Genomic DNA, 19,730 nt, shown 5'->3' on the forward strand with positions numbered 1-19,730 from the left:
ATTAAAATCTGAAAGGTTTCAGATTTTAAATTACATCCCAAATGGCTTTTTATAACATTTTGTGTTTCACCATTATTTTTTAAATATCACGTTCTTCGCACTTAAACATAAAATTCAGTTCAACAGGAATATATCACAAAATAATTTTAAAATGAGCATATCTTCGGAATTCCCAATATACTGTCTTGCGGTTTGAGGTAAAAGTGTTTTTTCTGTACAACATTGCTGGCTTTGAAATCCTTGAGTTTGTTAGCAAGAATCCGTTAAAATTTTACATATGAAATCGATAACAAATTTGGGTTTTCAGATGCTGATATTCAAAGGAGGATTACGTTATTCAAAATTCGATGGATCTAGGTACCGTTGTTTTATCACAATGCGAGAAAAATATATGCATTTATTAAGATTCTTCATAATTTAATTTCTTTAAATATAAAAATATAATACAGGGCGATAGTATTTAGTAGCGACAATTTCAAAAGCGAAACAACGCTTGTAGTGAATCAACGCAAAATGCCAAAGCGAAATTAATAGTCCTTCTGGGCAAATTGCCCCTTTGGACTAATAATTAATATATGGAGAGATAGATACATATAAGATATTATATATGAAAGTATGAAAGGAGATCAATAACAAAATTTCTAACTTTAGCAACGGTACTTTTAATTCATGTTTTTAACTTGGTCATGTCCCCTTGCTCTCTCTCTCAAAAAAAAAAAAAAAAAAAAAAAAAAGGGAGATGTGAATATAAATTGCATCATCCGAAAATTAATATTATATTTATTAGTATGATCTTTCGTTTAAAGATTGAGAACCACGTTCTAACATTTATCATTTGCTAAATTTTCTTCTTCACTGCAGATCTATTTTAACAGCAGTTAATCAAAACCCATCGGTGCAATTATAACGTCATTTTTAACGTGCTTAATGTTGAATGACAATTTCATTCATTTACTTATGTTACATTTATTTGTTTCCGGAATATGAATGCATTTAGAAATTTAGAAATGTTTGCTTAGAAATTTCATCACTTGCAATCTATGGTTTTAGCCATTGCTTATGGAAAAATACATTCCACCTTTTTTCTGTCTAACAGTATCTCCCGAAAGAAAGGAAGTTTTCTTGAAAGGAAACATAAATATTTCGAAATTTATGTGAGCTTTTAGTCTATAGCAAAAACTCGTATTTCAGTGGTTTTCCTGTAACATTTCTATTTTTGAAACGAAAAGAATATTGGATGCATTTCGCAAAGATCTCTAAACGCAAACAAAATTCTTAGTAGTTACCCCAGCAAGCGAGTGCACGTAATCGATTGTTTGTTTCCGATTAATGTAAAACCCAATTTAGGAAGCTTGTATGTCCTCTTTTTTCGAAAGAGATTAAAAAAAAAAAAAAAAAAAAAAAAAAGAGGAGACTTGACCAGCTATTCCTTGTTTAAAATTAATTTATTGGATCTGATAGACTTCTATATTCATTCCTTTAGGAATCTGTATTCATTCTGTTAATTGTTGTAATTTTATTAGTTATACTGCTTTTCATACATATGCAAAAGAGGAATATGTTTTGAATAAGCTTTTAGTAAATACGTTTACTAATATAATTATTTGCACGGAAAGATATTCATTTTTACCCAGATGGTTGTTGAACAATGCAGAATTGAACTGAAAGAATATAATTAAATGTATTTATTTTTACTTCCATATCCGAAGTAAAAAGGAAGTATTGTAATCCCGAAAAATTTCTGGTATCATATTTCAACGAAAATATCCATTTTGAACACTATCGAATTCAATTTAACGATGATTTTGCGTGACATCTATATGTAAGGGTAGAATAAAGAACTCTTTTTCTTCCCAAAAATTATAAATCTGATTTAAAATGAATTCTGAAGAGATTTTTTCGAGGCCTTTTGTACGTACATATGTATGTATGTAACAAAACTCAAAAACGTTCATAACTCAAAAACGTTCTGAGTAATCTCAGAACGTTGAAATTTTGTATATAGGACTGTTATAACATGTAGATGTGCACCTCCTATTTTGGTTGCACAATCGGCCTCACCTAAAGTATACAAATATATGCATATATATATCCATTCTGTTACTCAGCTCAGTGAGCTCAGATTATTTATTCTTATATGTTTGTAAATTGTGCATTTTTTGCTTTAAAAATGATTGAATTATAGTGTTATCATCTTCCGGTTTTTATGCCTTAAGTTAACGTGCACGCAATAATTGTGGAATTATCAACAATTAAAAAGTTTTTTAAGTGCGACTAAGTCTAATTTTTTTTATGATGGCAGCCATATTTGTTTACTTTTGAAACTTAGCAGAATAGTGGATTTGTTGCCAGTCTATGAAATTAAGCTTCACAAGAACAAAGTAACGTCTTCTTTTATTATTGCGAATTAAATGATGTATGATTCATTCTGGAATTATCATTTAAGTTATTAGCTTGCTTTTGTGTAAAACTGTAATTTTAATTTTAAACATTTTAAGTGTTTTAACTGTACTTGGTGTTTTATGTTTTTCTAATATCTTTCAATTTTTAATGAAATTATTTTGAATTTTTATGTATTTTTGCTCTTCCGCGAAGTTAGAACTTAATTAATTAGTAGTGCACGCGCATTAGGTTAGCAGCGCTGAATCGTCAGTAAAAAAACTGTTTCTTTTTTATTTGTTTAATTTCTTTTATACATCCTTTTAGATTTATTATAGTATTTGAATAGAACTTGTGGTAATTCTTCAGATGATGTAATTTTTGTGCACTCTGAGTTATAAAATGAATGAGATGTAACGCAGTTAAGAGAAAATAGATCCGAAGTGTTGCTATGGTAACTAAATATAGTGAACTTTAAATTTAAAGTATTTAATATTGTGTATTATTAGTATTTGTATATTATTAGTATTTATTATTGTGGCTTATGCGTTATCGAAGAAATATTTTTAATTAAAAATTCATTAACTGTTACTTCAAAATGTTTAAATGAAATGCAGGAAAATTGCACATAATTTAATATTCCGTACAAGGAAGTCATGTGATGTACACATTAGATATTTTAATATATGTGTTCAGAATTATTCATAGGTACGTCACAACTGAAAACTTTGCAGCCCAACCTTCTTTCTTTTCGCCATCGACGGCACAGCTGGCCCACTGGGTTAGGTGCTTTTCAACCTGTTGAATTCCGTCTATGAAATTAAAAATAAATGCATAAATAAATATAAATAAAGATCATAGTACCTGCATTTGACCACGCTAAACGAGGGGCATTGAAATAAGGACCAGGACATGGAAAGAAGGTGCATGGTGGGGGCATCTGAGACTAAGGGGATCACTTATTATGGCACATGCTAGGCATACAGTTATACAGTTATGGTGCATGTTAGACATACAGTTATATTAAGGATATGCTATATAATCAGATACAGATGTGAACAAATACGTTACAAATTGTGGGATACATTAAAAGAGTTCTGGATTAATCATAAAATTAAATATAGTTAAAAACAGAACAAGGCAAAAAAAAGACATCCAGTAAATTAATATATGTACAGAACGGCTCGATGTCCAAGTAAAGAAGTCACTCTAAGCTGTCAGCAATGCTTTTAGCAATGGTAGTGCAGTCTCTAATGCGGCTGAGCGCATATTTATTCTTAATTATATTCTTGAACCGTGCCGGCATATTGATTGCAGCTGGTATTTTTAAATGTGAATTCGCTGTGTGCGGGCATTGAAACAGATAGTGATCTGGGTCACCAGTACTGCCACAAATACATTGGTCACTGTCTCTTAGACGAAATCTGTGAAGATAGGTCATATATGGGCCATGCCCTTTGAGATACTGTGTAAAGTGCGAAGAGCAGCTATTTAAATTCTAGTTAACTTTTTGTTGGAAATTATACAGTCTTCTTCCTGTGGTGCTTGTCTCCCAGTAGTTTTGCCATTGCTGCCATCCAGCTCAACTGTATTAACCTGCTTTATCGGGGTAAAAATGCTATGCTATAAATGCATAATATAAATGTATTCACTAAGAAAATTTAACTTTACCGCCGTCAAATGCGTACAAATGTATAAAACATGTCATTTTTGAATTTTGATGTATATCTTTTTTTTTTTTTTTTTTTTTTTTTTTTAATTTTGTTTGAACATTTCACATAAAAGTAGAATATGTAAGATTCAAAATATGCTTTATATGATGAAAGTGATGTAGATACATTAAGTGATGTAGATGCATTATCAAACTGCACGTCTTGATAGGGAAAACCTAAAATTAGAACTCGATATATATGTTTTATCGAACTCTAATTTTATGTTTTCCCTGTCAAGACGTGTATTTATGTAATGTATAAGTACGAATGTATTTACATACTTTATATGTAATTTATTTAGATAAAAAATGTCATACAGAGAAAATACACGAGTAAACATTCGACAAAAGAGATTTATATAGAATACTGTATATACTGGAAGGAAGCATAGCTTTAAATACACTTAATCCGAACTAAATCTTCAGCTTCCCAAATAAAATTTTCATGTAACATTTCAGGCGAATACAGACAACACATACGATAGACAACACCAGAGTCTATGTAAACTCGTACAACATGAAATTCTTTGATTGCCTTGAATTTTTTGATTATCTGAAAGAAAACAAGATAAAGTTATTAGAAGAAAATCTGGCCATTATCAAGACAAAATATATCCATTTATATATTTTAATGTTAACTGATGACAACTAGTACTATATTAACATTCGATATCATGCGACAAATATTCAATCTCAATTAACACGATTAACTGAAATTTTACATCTTCCTCTGTTTGAAATAATAATTTTTAATTTCTGTTACCACCAGAAATTTTACTATCATTGTTGAGTTTGACACCGTCTGATGTTTCTATCCAAAATAAATACTTAGTGTAAAACTTTATCCAGAAATCTAGACTTGTAAGAGCCAAACAAAGTGTTTTATATTACTTTCTCGTACAAAGTAAAAGAAGTATTGTAATCATGAAAAATTCCGGGTACCATATTTCAACGAAATTAACCATTTTGACCGTTATCTAATGCAAACGGATTTAAAATGGATGAAGACATATTTGGACTGCTATAATATGTAGTTGTGCACCTCCTTTTTGGTTGCAATCAGCCGCACCGAAAGTATATATATATATATATATATAATAATTTATTTCCTTAACAGTATTGATTAATTGATTATATTATCTCCTAAGTTTAATTAAAGTAGAATTATTTTAAAAGTGTGCATCCATACTGGTAAGTTATATTTTGAAAGATGTTTTGAAGTAATTTGAAAGCAAAATGTTAATAATGTTTTAACGGGGACTGGAGTTAAATCATCACGAAGAATAATACTACAATTGTAAAAGTAAAAATTAAAACATGTAATTATTGTCATTGATCGGAAATTAGTTGACTTTTCAAGGGGAACAAACCAACTTCCGTTCAAAGATCAATAATTGATAAAAATACGTTCTTTGAACGGGAGTTGGTTTGTTCCCCCTTGAAAAGTCAACTAATTTCCGATCAATGACAATAATTACATGTTTTAATTTTTACTTTTACAATTGTAATATTATTCTTCGTGATGATTTAACTCCAGTCCCCGTTAAAACATTATTAACATTTTGCTTTCAAATTACTTCAAAACATCTTTCAAAATATAACTTACCAGTATGGATGCACACTTTTAAAATAATTCTACTTTAATTAAACTTAGGAGATAATATAATCAATTAATCAATACTGTTAAGGAAATAAATTATTATTAACTAACTTTGCAGCAATTGCGCAAGTAATAATAACTTGTATTCGCACTAAATGGATTTAAATTCATACAACATATATATATATATATATATATATATATACGTACTCCATGAGCTCAGTTTTTTTTAATTCTTATATGTTGGTAAAATGCGCATTTTTTTCTTTAAAAATGATTGAATTAAGTTGTTCTTATCTTCCGATTAAAGCTGTTATGTCTTTAGCTAATCTGCAAAGACAGTTGTAGAATTATCAACCACTTAAAAGTTGTTTAAGTGCCGCTAAGCTTTACGTTTCAAACTTAGCAGAATAGTGAATCCAATTTCTGCACCTTCAGTAGCTTTTTGACATAACTTTAATTTTTGTGCACTGAAAAATCTCCCTTGTTGTCTGCTGGCCGTATTTCTTATTCTTGAATAGAAACTCTAATTTTAATTGTGAAATGTGTTTTTTTATTGTTTTAACAGTATTTGGTGTTTTATTTTTCAATTTTTAAGGAAGATATTTTGAGGTTTTTATGTATTTTTGCGTTGCCGCGAACTGAGAACAGAATTAATTGAATGAGAAATATATCTCTAATGAAATTCGAGGCAATACGTTTTAATGAAATGCAGCAAACAGTGCGTATAGTTTAACATTCCGTACAAGGAAGTCATGAGGTGTACAGATCAGTTTTTTTTACTGTAGCAGCCGTATCTGTTTACATTTGAAATTTAGCTGAATAGCGAATTAATCCTTTCTACACCTTCAGTGCCTTTTTTGCCGAGTGGGACCAAAAGGAAATTTTTAGTTTCGTGCACCAAAAATTCTGCCTGTTTGCCTATTGCTTCTTTTTGCGTAGAAACTGCAAATTGTTTTGAATGTTTTAAGTGCATTTGGTGTTTAATGTTTTTCTACATCGTTCAATTTTCAATGAAAACAATTTGAGTTTTTATGTATTTTTGCCTTAGAAATATATCTCTAATGTAACTCGAGGAAATTTATTTAAATAAAATGCAGGAAAAAGTGCGTGTAATTTAATATTCCGTACAAAGAACTAATGTGGTATACACATCAGCTTTTTTATTGCATGTAAACAATACAGAACGTTGCTAGATTTAAAACGTTTTCAAAAACTGACCGATTTCAATACTGAAACAAATCTTTAGCTATTGGATTATAAAAATTACACCATTAAAATAGCAACACGAGGAAGTAATAATCTGACGAACGTCAAACTCACTTGAAAGGAAGAAGAGGTTGGGATATGCAAATGATAAGTATTTCAACACATTTAGACGACGCAGAAGGAAGACACGACATCTGAAGCGTACTGCATAAAACAGAAGTTGTGTAGTGGATTTCTCATTCAGAAATAAGAAAACGAATAAGAAAACGAAATTATCACCAGCAGAAATTTACCAGCAGCAGTCCGAATTCGATAGAGGCAGGATCGTTGCCGATCGAGAGTGTGGATTATCATTCCGTGATATCAGTGGGTTGCTGATGATCATACTGAACGGCATGCAAAATCGTAACGCTCTCCCATGGCTAACGCCCAAGAGGACAGACATATTGCGAGGTCAGCCCTACAAAACCGGACAGCTACATTACGGATCATTAGTCAGGAAATTGGCATGTTTGCAGCACGCGCAGTATCCTCTCGTACGGTGCGTCGACGTTTGCAGCAGCGTGGACTGTCATCATGGAGACCATTAATTTGTGTTCCCTTGACAATGCAGCATAGAGAGAGTTTCGACTTTGGTGAGCCAAACGACAAGGCTGGATACAGAAGTGGCACAATGTCGTCTTTTGAGACGCGTCTGGCTTCTTCGTGCAGTATTCTGATGGCCGTATACGTGTCTGGAGTATCCGAGTAGACTTCACGTCGCCTGCTTGCATTCGATATCGGCATGTGATGGCTCGGGCAGCCATTCGGTACACGACAAGCAAATCTCTGGTTCGGATCGACGGTAATTTCAACGCAAATCGATACATTTTTGACGTCTTACGTCCAGTGGTTGTGCCTTATCTTCGAGGTATGGCAAACGCGATCTTCCAACAAGATAATGCAAAATCACATGTTGCACGTCGCGTTCTGACCTTCCTCGATACACAGGGTATTCGACTGCTTTCCTGGCCTGAACGGTCTCCAGATCTGTTACCACTTGTAAAAATCTGGTCATGTTTTGCTGAGAGACTGGCCCGCCACCCATCTCCAGCTAACGCGGTTGATGAAGTGGTGCATAGACTTGAAGCGGAATGGAATGAGTTGCCCGTTTCAGTCATCCAAGCCCAGTTTGGCTCCCTGCCTAACCAAGTAAGGGCCATTTTATCTGCCCGGGTTGGCAGCAGTTTCTACTCATTTCGCACCCCTGTAAACTTCCAAACTGCTTACAAATTTCATCATTTTGTCTTCGTGCCATATTGTTTAAGTACAATAAATATCTTTTTTGTATATAATTTGCTTCACGGTGCTGCAATTCTAATGGCCAGCAGTGTAGAAAAGAAATACATGGCAAATTTCTCGAATTCCCGTGTGGATTTTGAAAAACATGCGTTTTTGGTGCATTGTATCGATGTGTTTCAAATTACGAAATTTATTTTAGACATTTTTAACTGACAAGGAAAAAAAAATTGAAGAGGAGGGGGAAGAAAAATATCGATGTGAACTGTAAAACTCTAGTAATTTATCCTATTTAATTTGAAAAATAAACATACAGTAGAAAGCTAAGTAAATTTGGATTTTTTAAAACTAATTTCGAACGTCGGCTTTTATATCTAATTACTTATATTTTCATTTCGTTAGTTAGTAAAACATAAGTAATAATGGCAATGCAGTAAGGCGTTAGCTCCTTCAAAGAAATGCGCTTACAGGCCAATGTTGATTACGATTCACAGGTCTAACTCATAGATTCTTTGGCAATTTGTGACACATAGAAAAGAAAAATCACACAACAGCCAACCTGTTCAACCTCGGATAAACAACTGAGGAAGAAACAATGTTAATCATTTGCGTTATTCAAATTCAAAATATTCTCGTATAAAATTCAAAACATTTCTCGTATAGATGTTGAACGAAATCATCGCAATATTTCGGTTTCACATACTTTGCAAAAATTATCAGACAAAGAAAAACAGTTCTCTGGCATTTAGTCGGTTGTATTTAACAGGTCATATGTTTATTCAAATTTTCCTTAACCACCTAGTTTATATTCTGCTTGGCAGACTTGGCCATCTTATCAGGACAATACTACCCAGTATTAATAAAATTCCATAAAGATAGGGACTTCGTGTGCTTATTCGTTCGGGACATTTTATAGAAACATAAATACATATAAGATGTATCTTATATAAAGTTTAAAAATTAATGTGCAAAATCATATTAGAGTGCTAAGCGAATTGTGGCCACAAATGTCAATTCCAATCAAAATGGAATTTAATCCGCCTCGACTGCCCAGTTTCCTATTCATTATGGATTTAATATTCTACGTAAACATAATTCTTCCTCTTAAATACGCCATCAACATTTGCTACGTCTTTTTCTCCTTTTTATCACACACACAATTTAATTATAACAGTAATTAAAATCCTAATGTTCATTCCAAACATAGGTTTTTTTTTAAATAATAATAAACATAAGCGAAAATTTTGAAATTTATATCTTAGTTGTCAGAAAAGCCTTAGAATTTCTAAAACATGAATGTTAACAGAATGGGAACATACAGATAAAAATCGATTCATATTTTCAGCTGTAAAACTACACCCATTTAACATCAAATCTGTCTATATTTATGCAAAGATTTATCAAACGGATATATATATACTATTCCATACGTCTAATTTCAAAACAGAAAATTCAAAAAATGTTCTAAAAAGTGTAATTGTACATAAAGGAAAACTGTAATCTTGCAATTTGCAAGATTACAATTTTCATCTGTGTACAGTACCACTTATTTACTTTAGACATTTTTATTTTAATTTAGGAATGATTTCAAAGAGGATCTGAAACAGTCTGACAAACAGAATTTGAAAAAGAAATTGTCATTAAACTACTACTTTAAATAAAATTTAAATACATTTAAAAATTTTCATTATTAAAATTTGTTATTACATATTTAAATAGATAGTTTAAGATAATATATTTCTTAATTCTCTGAAATATATTACACAAAAGTCCGTATGAAATTTTAGATACTTCTGTAACTAATGTGGAGTCATTAGTTTTACCAATGCAGGAGATGTAAAAAATGCATTCATTCTCTGGGACTCGAGCAGCGGACCTCCCGACTGTCAGTAAGTAGACTGAGGAAAAAATTGGCACTGATTTAAATACAATATTTATGAAGGTGTTTAGATGCAACGCAAGTACCGTTTAGCAGATATTTTCAATAAACAAAGTTTATATCAATGTTATCGAGAATTTCCTTTTGAGGGAGATTAGAAATTGCATTCTACATAAAGTTTTCAATATACTTAAGAATAATTTTTATTTATTTCAAACTATATAACGTCAATCAGTATGACGTAAGAGATAACTCACATATCTGTGTCATTTTCCTTTTCGGAGAAAGGGGTGTTTTACTTTACTTAATCGAAACTGAATGTTAACCCACGTAAAACGTTAAAACGTTTAGAATTTTTGTTTTACTGTTTTTCGATTTATGAAAAAAGTAATGTCTCCAGTGGTACCTGAATCATTAAAGGCGGCTTCAGTGGTGGACTTGGGGCAATACTGAGAGCGTGCTTTCATAAACGTAATTTTTTTTTAAATTGTCACTTAATTTCCTGAAGAGAATTAACGTTACATGTTTACTTATGTTAACGTTACATGTTATATTAACACTCTAAATAAGCTTCTCATCCTCTGTAATTATTTTGATTTAAAAATACTCTTAAAACTGTATAAAGAACAAGAATATTTAAAAAAAATATTATTGCTTCAAATAATGTTGTTAAAATTAAACTCAAGGTTCTTGAATATGCAAAGATTCAGACCAAATGCAAAAGAATGTAGGAATATATTCAGTTTTCATTATCTTTAGATAAAAATGAAGATTCAAAATAATGATATTCTGAAGTATAGTCATTTTATGTCTTGAAAGATATAAACAATTCTCAATTGTCTGTAATTCAAATAGTGTCGGGTGAAGGAAATTACTTCAGTTGTCGAATACGTAAAAAAATATCTAAAAAAATGTACCTAAAAATTACGCAAAACATTACACAAACGTAATCTAAAATTGCTATGTTATCACATATTTTAAATCTATCCATTGTGATTAGCTTCTTCCATAGAAATTAAACTGAATGTTTCTTTCACATGTAATATGAATACAAACTACTTCCTTTAGGAAGTCCTTGAGTCAAGGCATTTCCAGAAGCAAACAGTGATTTTTAAGAGATGTTTCCATTTATTCTCTTAGAAAGTAGTTTTTAAAGAATTTTATATTCTAGTTTTTTTTTTCTTTATTTTACTTCAAAACTTCGCTTCTCCTTTTGGATTCAAAATTGAATATAATATGTCAGAGAAATTGAAATGTATGAGTACTCCAAACTTCGAAAAGAGATTTGATCCTACTTCTTTCCAGTCTGTTTATAAATCAAACTTTCCCAGCTGCCCAGCACCAAACATTTGTATATTATGAAGAAAATAAACTATAGATTCGTAACTGTACAGATGCGATCTTATGATCTTATGTGGAGTATAATAAAGCCGTTGATACGTTCAGGATGAAATGGATTTTGCTGGGTTACTAGCTTTTTTAACTTTGTTGAAGTCTGGTACCAAACTAAACAAACCTCCGAAACTAAATAAAACTCAGATTCATGGTATTCATTCTAAGAGAGAACTACATATTTATGAGTACATAATATTGTGCATATTTCATTTGCAATGATTTTCTGATTCTTATATAGTTCGTTGTTGTATAAGAGTATGATTAATCAGTGTTTTGGAGAAGAAATTATTCGTAAGCAGATCTGAGTTTGATTAGTCATTTGCAGTATGGCCGCATTTCATGTCGCATCTTTGATTGCTGTGAATGAACGGTCAAGATCAGAAAAACATTTTTATCATGCTTTTCGTATTAAAGAAATCATTTTTCTTGTGGATTTTCACAACGTATTATTTATAAGTTTAATATTATGCTCAGCCTACTAACAAATTTTGAAAGGAAACTGCGAAGAGTTCAAAATGAACATCTCATGGCCATTCAGAATATAGAAAAAGAAATGGTTAAATATATTGTCGTATTTAACATTGAACTGAAAAGATGTTATTTCCACCACATAGCAGACGAACTTTTGTTCCGGCTTTAACTAGCAATACTGAAACACTAAATGAATACGCCATAAATTAAATTAGCTAAACACTTACTGCACTTTCAGTCTGATGTATGGAACTAAATAAATGAATACGAATTGATTTCTGCGTCTCGCAGGAGCAACAGACAAAACGGAATTTAATTATTTACTACCGAGCAAGCCCGCCAAATGTGCGGACTGCATATTTGGCGTGCACGATATAAGCAAAGATAAGTTTTAATACAAACGTAGAAAATAAACTTTACACACTTTTCCGATTAATCTGTCCTTTATTCAAATTCAAAACCTTATAGAAAATATGATTTACTTTTTAAATGTTTCTATCGACATTTTAATCTGTCTTTATAATTTTCCTAGATCATATCACCTAGATACAAAGGTATGAGGCTTTATCTAAAGTAAAAGACACACAGCGCAGATGGCAACGATGACTAGGATTTATAGAATTTGCTACGCTGTACAATTTCGGATTTGAGAGCTTGCGTATCAATGAAAATTGATTGATGAATATTCGCTGACTTCAGATAGTACAAGAAGTGAAAATAATTTATTTCTAAGAATATTAATTTTATTTACTAATTTAATTTCTAGTTTTTCTATATAAAATATTTATTTATGGTATTTATTATTTCTCTATTTCTAGTTTTTCTATATAAAATATTTATTTATAGTATTTATTATTTCACTATTTCTATTTAGTCTTAAAATTTATTTCTGAGCCGAAATCAGTGAAGATGAAACTGTTAGTTTGTTCTACCTTCTGCGATTTGAAATGTATGCTGTTTCAAATATTCGTAGCTGTAACGTCTTTTCAGTCAGGCTAAAGTCTATTCGTGTTAAATAGAGAAAGAGTTGAGGTTAAGTTCCCTAAAGTAAAGTAAACAACACATGAAAGAATAAATATCTTTTTTAATTTCGGCCAATGAAACCTTCAAATATATTTTCTAAATACAGAATAAATTATGGGAAACGAGAGAAAACTTAATATCCAAAGAACAAATTAGATAGAAATTAATAATGGGAAAGAAGAATCGCCATGAAGTAGGTAAATCTGAAGGACTATAGTTTCGAATTATGGTAAACAGGTTCTTAGGTTAAATAGAATCTTCCTCTTCAGAGCTTCGGAAGTGAAATTATCGACCTTTAATCGCATGTCTGTCTATACGACAGCTAAAGGCAAAACTTTGAAAAGCTCTCGAAGAATAACAGAAAATAAAGCCACTGATCGAAACTCAACGATAGCTAGCAGATAGAAAAAAGCAAATAGGAAAGCCTTTCTAAAATTCTGATAATAGATGGAGATTATAATTGAAATAGTTAAAACATTTTTGTGTGTGTGTGAATGGGAAAAGCCAAGAAAGCAAATTTGCCAAAGAAAATGCTTTGAGTACCAGTAGCGGCAGAAAAAAGAATATTATTATGTTTTGACTAGCAATGATAAGTAAGAAACAGATAATGGGATTTTTTGACCAACAGGGTGATGAATGTATGCGTAAATTGAATAAAATTCACTCATAAATCCCCTATCATCTTTCCAGCTCTTTTGTTTCCTTCATTTTGCTTTGAACTCTATAAAATGTTTTATGTATTAATCTCGCGTAGGTGCACGTTTCTGTGTCGTAACTCTCTCACCTGAAGAGAAAAGTTCTGTCTTACCTTCGAAACTATAATCCTACAAATTTACTAACTTAAACTATTATTTTTTCTCATTATTAATTAATTTAATATTTAGAGAGAAACATTTTAGATTTATTACATACTACCTTAGGACAAGGAAAGAGATGATATAAATATAAATATTCTTTGTTCAAGACAATAGTAATAAATAGTAATAAACAAAAATAGATTTGCTTCATGCTCCAAGAAATATTTACACATTTTAGAAGTTTTTATTATATTTCTTAAGGTAAAACTAGAAGCACATTAAAATTTATAACGATCTTGAGAACATGCCGTATTTATATGTATCTTCTTATATATTGGCGGCTAAATCATTGCAGAATGATATTTTGGAGGTAAAGTACACAGTATCAGGACGTGTTTTATGTAACATATTGGTTAATCTGGGCATTAAAGGCAACAATATAGGCCACAAAAACCGACAGTTTCTTGAATAAATGAATGTCACTGAATGTAGTTAAGTTGCTAAAACCTGATTTACATTAGAAATGTTTTTTTACTAAGAAACGCATATAAATTACCCTACGTTCTTATTCCTTGAGGATATTTAATATTAAACCCGACATTGATTTCCAGCTACAAAACGAAAAGGAAATTTCATCGTAAAGAAAATTTTCGGTAGCTTTCCATTAACAATATTAAAAACGTGAACTTGAAAAGAAATCAACTTCAAATTTTATGAAAAAGACAAGCATTAAAAATGCATATTTCACCTTCATTCATCAGTAGTTATTCTGAATTCTTAGTACAATATGACGAGCCTATGCTTATCGTCTCCATCGTCAAATTCGAAGATCATATGGAAATACTGCTCATTATATTTGATGTTATTTAATTTTCAATGACACAGAGACAATATTTAGTCAAAAATCGTTTTCTTTATTATTTATTTCAGCAAATATAAGAGTTTAAACTATTGTAGAGAACAAAATTAAAAACACTACTTTCTTGAATTTCTGCAGAATTTATTATAAGCAAAAATCCAGTACCTTAATACTTTTCATAGTGGTTTATTATCATTAATATCGCCTATAAGCATCTCGTAGATTTCTGATAATCTGAGAATCAGAAATCCATCAGAGAGAGGTCCGTGGATCGCGGTGGCCACAAAACTGCAAAGTTACGGAAAATGACCCTATCTCCAATGTTCCATTGAGCACTTGTGGAACACATGTGGACTCATGTGAATGTTGTTTGTAAGAACTAAAAGATGTCATAAAACGTTAAGTTACACAGATTCCGCTTGCGATGTTATGCTTATTGTTTTCGCAATCTCCCGCTTGCACTATGTTATCGTCTGTGAAAGTGGACAAGTTGAAAAACTGAAATTCTAATAAAATCTTTTTCCCTTTCATTTCTTGTGTTTTCATTGGTCCTTTACAATTCCCTTCTCTTCGTCAATATTTCAAGCAGGCAAATGTAATCATACGTGTATTCTTCCAAGCCATTTTATGGATTTTTCAAGACTTTGATCAATTTGCGTGGGAGAAGAATGCATCTTGCCAATCGAATATTTCGAAATTTGTTCACTGTAACCGTAACCGGGAGAACTCTATTGTTTTAAATCATCCCAGTTTGGAGCGCATACCTTCAAATAACAACATCTGCAAATTCATTTCAGTTAACTGAGCGGATAACTCCCTAAGGGTTCGTATATCAAAGAAGCTGTTTTATGGTCACCCTGCGTATGTATAATAGCTGGTTTTACATGCTGTTGCCAAACATGTGAAATACCTAACTCCAAAAATAAGTTGCATTTATCCAGAAAATTTTGTCACAAAAAAGCTATTTTAATAAAAATGCATGGCAGTACTGAAATTGTTTCCGATAAACTAGTGAAATAACGATTGCATCATTGCAACGATTCAACTGTCATTTCACCTGTTACCGAGGTTAACTATGTTTATTAAACGAGTAAAAACGCTTTTTGCTTTATATGCTCGCTGTATTACAAACATCAAAGATCCAAGACTACGTTACGGCAGTTGAAGATCGTTTATAGCAATGGTGAACACGGTTCCCATCATTTGAAAACTGCATCCGAATGAGATATGTTGCGCGTGGGAGATTCTATGTTTTGTGTGGGGAGGCAGTATAAACGTATAAATCAAGGATTCAGTTTACCCACTTTAAGATCCATCATTGATTGCATGAAATATACCGTTCATATAAGGCAGTGTTTTCCCAAGCAGTTACAAAATGATGTGTAGATCGAGAATGGAGAACGTATACCAAGGATTATTACTGAAAGAAAGGCTACCAATTTCAACGACAGAAGACAAAGCTGAGCGTGTTACTAAATTGATTGATAACAACATAAAAATCGCAGCAAACAGGATTTCAGCTGAAATGGAATTTCATATAAAACTCTACATCATATCATTGCAGAGTATCTAACATTCATAAGCTGCTCTTATTGAAAATTTACTAATCTGGAGCAAATAGAGCAACACAAGGACAGTTACAAACTGCTCTGTCATTTTTGGATTCTTGAAAAACAAAAGAATTTGATAAATGGTAGATTTGCAACTGGAGATGAATGTTAATTAATCATTTTTCAACAGAAAGGGAATCGAAAACCTCCGGTTTTCATCTGCTTAGAAAAGAAAAAAAGAAAATCTGACAATCTGGGAAGAAGTTTAAAGGGGATGTCATTTCGAGATGTCAAAATAAAGGCGTAAGAATAGTAACTGGTAGAAAAGGGGGAATTCTTTTAACATGATATGAACAAAGTGAACAATTTCGGTTATTATATATATATTTTTTGCGGTATTACGGGTTCGTAATAGATTGAATGCACAAGTCCGATATAAGGTTAATAAAATTTATTCTTATCAGAAGAAATATAACAGAACGCTGGATTCTTCCTCAGAGATATTCGTACAATATCACAAGTTCACGCAATATAATCAGTAGTTATCCTTTAAACTACTAAAATGCTAAATAGAACCCAATGCACAACGCAGAGAAAGCTAATCTGATCACTAATAACAATAGCAATTAACTAAGCGACAACAACAACCGAGCTGAGATCCAGCTCCAATTTACGTGACATGCCGAAGTTAGCATGAAAATTTCATGCTGTGTTTCGGCTGTCAAAACTTCGTGTGCCATAGGAGGGCGCTTCAAGTGGAATGAGTGTAGTACAGTCTATTTATTATCTATTTATTAAATGTTAAATGCACGTGCTCCTGTATTTTTACTTTTCCGGCGTAGCTTTCTCTTAAAATATGTCTCGTGTTGCATTGCACGAGGAAATAAACAATTTTAATTATAATTCTAGTAATATTAGCTATCTAAATATAAAATTCATAACAGTATAAAAGCAGTTTTGGGTATCACACATTCATATAAATGAAAGAATTATGATATATGTTTCAAATGCTATTTCTTTCATTGCAAAAGCCACTAACCTTTTAACTGACATTCTAATAACAGTACAAAGATTTTTTTTTCTGTATTGCATAGCATGAACAAAATGTACCCTGCCATGTCGTGAAAGCGCATCTTTGATTGGAAAGTCTTTTTTTTTTCTATTCAAATGTGATCCAATATGCAGAAAAGAGAGTTAAAAAGAAAGTGAAACTATGTGGGCTTTTAATGAAGATTCTAGGGATTTTGCAGAATATTTTGCTATGACGAACATTCCCGCAAATACTTTCTACGGGAATTGCTTTTTTTCTCATCTATTAAAAAAAAGCAAACTTGAAAGAATATTTTCCAATATACTTTATATCCAGTCTTGTTGCACAAAATTCCTTAAATTTCATATTCACTAATATTTATTTTTTTAATTTAACATGTAAAGGTTTAAAAATGTTTTTCTCTTTTATTTCTTATTGGTTGTATCGTAATTCGATATGTACACTCCCGAAAACGAGGTAAAAATGTAACAGATAATAGGTGCACCTTTCAGTTATTTAATTTCCATTTTTAATAGATTTTTAAAATTTCATGCTATTGCACTCAGCTCTAGCTAAAAAAAAAGTATAATGTAATTTTCTCACCGCAGCGCAGCAAAACAATTTTGAACGTTATTAAATTGTGTCGTCTTGAGTTACGACACACTTTTAAAGACCATAGGATTTTAATTGCATTTCTGTTTCCGTCGATTCCGAGAAATTAATCTCATTGCATATAAAATTTTAATTATGCTTTGAATAATCTTGATCGTTTTCCTCCTTCATATGATTGGCAGAGCAAAATTTGTTTGAATCCAGTTGTTATTTGTATTATTCCTCGAAATATAAAACGCGTTGCGTTGTTTATTCTTTTCTTAAATTAGTCCCGGAATTTTTCCAAATACATACGTTAATTCTGAAATCTGCAAATAATACTGTTTGTTTATTCAAAAATATAGGTTTGTTATAAAAATCGCTACCCCATATGAACCTTTGACGGCCTATTCACTTAAAGCCAATTTTAGATATTTTTATTAGACGGTATGCTCTAGAGATTGTGATGATTAAAAAGGATACAGCTCAGTTTTCAATGAAAATGTTTCAAAATTTCTGATTGGCAACACTTACTTTTTTTCCTGCGCAAACTGATCAGCGAATGGAAAAACCATAAATGGCGTTGGAAAGATACACGTAAAACGAAAACTGCTGCCGTAAAACGTTTATAGAAAGGAGCATTGTAAACGACTCGTGATAACAAAAAACACGAGAGGGAAACACTTTTGCTCAATTTTACAAGTTTTCAATGGGGTCACCTTCACAGACGATAATGCAGTCCATGCGGGAGATTGCTCACAACAATTCCGAGTGTAATATTGCAGAGGAATTTGTATTATTTCACGTTTTATGGTATCTTTGAATTCTTACAGATCTTGTGAATCTGATTTGTACACGTGTTAGATTTCAGATTTTGTTAAATTTTAGATAACCTCAGAACAAGAAATCCATCGGAGTGAGATCGGCGGATCGCACTAGCCACCAATAAGCAAAAGTAACATCAGATGATTCTAAATCCAAAATGCAATTGCAACACTAACCGAACTCATGTGAATGTAATTTGTCAGAACTGGAAGATGCCACTAAACTTGAAGTTACACAGATTCATCGTTCGATGTTATCTTTGTTATTGTTGTCAGTATTCTCCCGCATGCAAAGACCGTCTGCGAAGGTGGCCACGTTAAATACTTGTAATTCCAGATCCTTTACAATGATTCTTTTCTTTCCAAACGTTTTACGCCGGCAGTTTTCGTCATACATCTATCGTTCTGAGGTCATTTATGATTTTTCATTGCGCTGATGAATTTGCTCAGGAAAAGTGTATACGTTGTCATCGAAAATTTCGAAACTGTTTCTGAGCTTATACGCCGCTATGCATTCATATATTGAAGAAGTTTATTAATTACTCTGCTGTACCAGTCCATATATAGATAATGTTCATATATCCGTGCATAATGTTCTTATATGTATTAGTAAAAGTACTTTTTCCTGAGTTAAAGAAATAAAAAACGTTCTAGTTTGCCATTTTGATAAATGTTTTCATCCAGCATGATCTTTGCAGTGAAAAGTATTAATGAGCTCTCGTCAGCGGTACTAGTTTTTAAAATGGAGCTGATAAATGTGTTCATGATTATGTTACTGGAGTTTCTTAAAATCTTACGTGAATCATACGGATTTAAAAAAACATGCCTAAATTACCTGCAAAAAGATTTTTTTCAGTTTTGTTGCCTTTTCTGAGAACAAAGTAGCATTTACCTAGAACTTCAAAACATAGATTCCAAGAAAATATGCCATTATCCGTAATCAGAATTTTAATTTGGAAAAACAAAATGTAGGCCCAAATGATAGCTAAATTTTTTTAAAAATGATACCGTTTTTTTACATGTAAAATAACTTAATAAAGAATAAACGTATATACATGCATGATGCTATTTTGATTTAAATTATGTATACATGCGATCATATATTCCTATGCTATATGTAATATGTATTTTACA

General features: G+C 31.6%; 1 protein-coding gene and 1 long non-coding RNA gene across 2 annotated transcripts in view; one reads left to right on the forward strand and one right to left on the reverse strand.

The window, feature by feature from the left end:
* LOC118197850 (5-hydroxytryptamine receptor 2C-like) overlaps window positions 1-19,730 on the forward strand; it is a 1,008,613-nt gene that overhangs the window by 332,982 nt on the left and 655,901 nt on the right. The gene's annotated exons all lie outside the window — the stretch shown is intronic.
* Window positions 4,427-19,730, reverse strand: part of LOC118198877 (uncharacterized) — a 350,501-nt gene continuing 335,197 nt past the window's right edge. Inside the window, exon 2 of the long non-coding RNA XR_015043494.1 lies at window positions 4,427-4,643. This is a non-coding gene — a long non-coding RNA (uncharacterized LOC118198877). The remainder of the gene's footprint in view (window positions 4,644-19,730) is intronic.

This window comes from Stegodyphus dumicola, chromosome 10 (genome assembly GCF_044657685.1).
Source record: "Stegodyphus dumicola isolate Sdum_Otavi_A_Nest chromosome 10, ASM4465768v1".
Lineage (NCBI taxonomy): Eukaryota > Metazoa > Arthropoda > Arachnida > Araneae > Eresidae > Stegodyphus > Stegodyphus dumicola.